Genomic DNA, 3,397 nt, shown 5'->3' with positions numbered 1-3,397 from the left:
TTGATTTCTGAAGATCGTGTGACACTGAAGACTGGAGTAATGATGCTGAAAATACAGCTGCGCATCAGAAATAAATTACAGTTTAATACAAATATTTCACAATATTACTGTTTTTGCTGTATTTTGGATCAGTAAATGAAGGCTTGGTGAGCAGAAAAGATTTCTTTAAAAACATTAAAAATCTTACTGATCAAAACCTTTTGACTGGTAGTGTATTAAAACACAATTTCTAAAGTGCCTAAATGTCAAAATTAGTACAATATACTTGTTGAAAAAGTCTACTACACTATTGAATTATTAGGCTGTGAGCCTGTTACTCATTATTTTTGTGTTGCTGTCTGCTCTAGCTCCCTCCCTCCCTGTACAATAAATCCATGTGAATATCTGTCTCTGCTAAATTTTTTAATGTAACTTTACAATCGATATTGATGTCCTTTAGCACAGTATTCTGAATGATGATAATAATGGGGTGCTACTGATAGCCTAACAGATACTAGTAGTTTAATACTCAACTACGTTAATAAAGACAAAACTATCTAGCGTATTTACAGATGAAGCTGACCTGCACTTGAAGCCCTGAACAGGTCAGTGATGTTGCTACATTTCACTGCTTCTTCTGGCCGCTTCCTCTCTTTCTCTTTCTCCATCCTGCGCATCGGTGAGCTCATTTTTATTCTTAGCAGTTTTCAAAAAGTTTTGGAAATAAAAAGTTAATTAATAAAAAGTTTTTATTAATCCCCCCCCCCAGAGCTGTGTGGAACACTTTTTAAGATGGATGGATGCACTTTATTTTGCTTCAAAATCTCAACCACCATTCACTGCCATTATAAAGCTTGGAAGAGCCAGGACATCTTTTAATGTAACTCTGATTGTATTCATCTAAAAGAAGAAAGTCATATAGGATGGCTTTAGGGTGAGTAAATCATGGGTTAATTTTAATTTTTGGGTGAACCATCCCTTTAAATGGTGAATGGTAAATTTGTTACCTTTTTGGAGCTGTCAAAGAGGACAATTAAGGGATAAGCACAAACGTGACGGTAAGTAAACAGTCACAGAAAGTTCCTGAAAGCAGTCCAACTAGACATCAAATCATGTTTACAGTGTAGTTTGAAAAACAAGTCAAAAATAGTTGGATTCCAAAGGAAAGAAAGCACATATTGACAGCAGAAGCAAGGGATATTGATTCCCTCCTCTGCTTCTGTCTGCCTCTGTTTTGAGAACTTGCCCTTTGACCCCTCTGCATCTGAGCCAGTTGCTTCCTGCTTGACTCAGTGTGAGTACAGCTGGACCACTTTAAGACTGCAGGGTGATTTGACATTAAGGAGCTCTCACTTCCAGCAGGCTGAACAAATGGCTCACGATGCACACAGAGAACAGGGCCAGCGGGGGGAGACGTCTCTCCTTAGACTCATTCTCACTCATCTGGGGTGGTGTGACGCCGGTGGAGTACTACGCCAACATGGAAAACAGCACACGGTGGAGGAACTGATTTTATACGCATAGGAAGCTGGCTGGGTTCACATACGGGCTACATACACTCTCACACGTATGTCCTTAAAAGGCTTAAAATAACCCTGTAGATAGTGCAGCGCTGTATCTAGGCAACAAGAGGCTGGTGATATGGATTCCTGCGGTTTGGTTCCTCTCAGTCACAGAGTTAATGATCCTACAATCTTAACCCAGAGCCCTCAGCACTTCCACAAGATAAAACCATCACCGAGACACCTGTGGCGTGCATATAGGCAGGCATCAAACCTATTGTGTGTGTAGAGCAATGACAGAACTGACAGCGACAAGGCAAAAAGAGAAGGAGCTGGCGGTGAGAGCATTGAAGGGAACTACATTTCTTAAAAAAGACCTGTAATATGCAGATCGCGTCATGCTCCCATCATGGTCGGCTGAGCTGAACGTCTGTGACAGATGGTGACACGTTATGGGGACACTGCAGCCGATTGGCTACGGGGGGAAAGCACACCTGGTGCTGACAGGTGTGTCAGATTCTACCTGCTCGGGGAGCAGCGCCGGATGCCCGTGACTTTTCTAGAGCAGATCTGGGAATTTCAGGTATTTATTTTGAGGCGAGAAGAGACAGGCATTCAAAATTCCTGTATCGCTGTGCTGTGGGATGATACATGGCAACAGGGTCCAAAATTAACACTCGTCGAGTGCCAAATGCAAAAGTAAAAATTGGGTTAGTCACCACTTGGCTGGTAACTGTCTTAGGAACTGCAGCATCTTTTAAATCAAATTAGTTAGACAGTCTAATTTAAATCAAATTAAAAAATAGTTTGACTCTCCCTGATGTAAAAGATGTGCATTATTTAAATAGATGACTACCGTCTATCAAAGAAACCATCCTGTTGTGACATGTTTCTTCTTAACTTTTACCAAACTGGAAGCTTTCCCATCAGGATTTATTCAGAATGTGGCGAAACATATTTGGAATATATTTCACAAAAAATTAGGCCACCAAAACAAAAATATGAGGAACAAAATTATTATGGCTGGCTTGTCAATGTTCATTACTTAAGAATTCCGTCATTATTTACTCATTTTCATGCCCTTCCAAACCTGTATGAATTTCTTTTTTCTACTCAGCACAAAATAAATTATTTTGATGAACGCTGGGGGTCAAACAACATTGGACCCAATTGACTTTCACTGTATGGACAAAAAAAACATACTATTATTATTTTTTTCTTTTTGCAAAATATTTTTTGTGTAAAGAAATACAGGTTTGGAACGATACAAGGGTAAGTAAATGAAATAACAAATTTTTTTTTTTTTTTGCACTTTTAGGCTAACTATTCCTTTTAGGAAAAACAGCTAAACCATTCCCAAACTGACATTTTTTTTAATGATAATAAAACAAAACCTAGTTTCATGGCTTGTATGAAATATATATTGGTTGGTAAATGTTCTCAATTCATCGGCCCTGGCCTGTGTTGCAGACAAGTACATTTTGGACCCTTCTTAGAATAACAATAAAACCATGTGTGGGGGGTGCTTTGGAATTAGGATTTTCTTTCCCTGGCAATCAGCTTGATACATTTTACTCTGGCACAACGGTTTCATTCTGGCAGATCTCCATGGAGAAAGATGCACAAATGAGCTCCAAGTGCAGGGAGAGATGCATCCACTTAGATCAGAACACTATTGTTCATCCCAGCAACACCAAAGCAGACTGCTCTCTCATAAGCAGTGGTGGACGAAGTACACAAATCAAGTACTTGAGTAAAAATAATAATAATAATAATAAATATTACTATAATTTTAAAATTATTTTTCTCTAAATGTGCGGCTAAATGTGCGACCCTAAGTCATGGAAGCAGTTATACATCAAATAATCAAATAAAAACATGCAAATAAACATTGCTATTAGTGGGTGCAATTCATT

The 3,397-nt window shown here is 38.7% G+C and overlaps 1 protein-coding gene across 4 annotated transcripts in view; it reads right to left on the bottom strand.

Annotated features, from left to right (window-relative positions):
* The window catches only part of LOC107669094 (glutamate receptor 1-like), a 75,876-nt gene that overhangs the window by 56,030 nt on the left and 16,449 nt on the right, over positions 1 to 3,397 (bottom strand). The gene's annotated exons all lie outside the window — the stretch shown is intronic.

Source organism: Sinocyclocheilus anshuiensis, unplaced genomic scaffold, assembly GCF_001515605.1.
Source record: "Sinocyclocheilus anshuiensis isolate Anshui unplaced genomic scaffold, SAMN03320099.WGS_v1.1 scaffold124, whole genome shotgun sequence".
Taxonomy (NCBI): domain Eukaryota; kingdom Metazoa; phylum Chordata; class Actinopteri; order Cypriniformes; family Cyprinidae; genus Sinocyclocheilus; species Sinocyclocheilus anshuiensis.
This window is presented reverse-complemented; position numbering and strand designations above follow the sequence as displayed.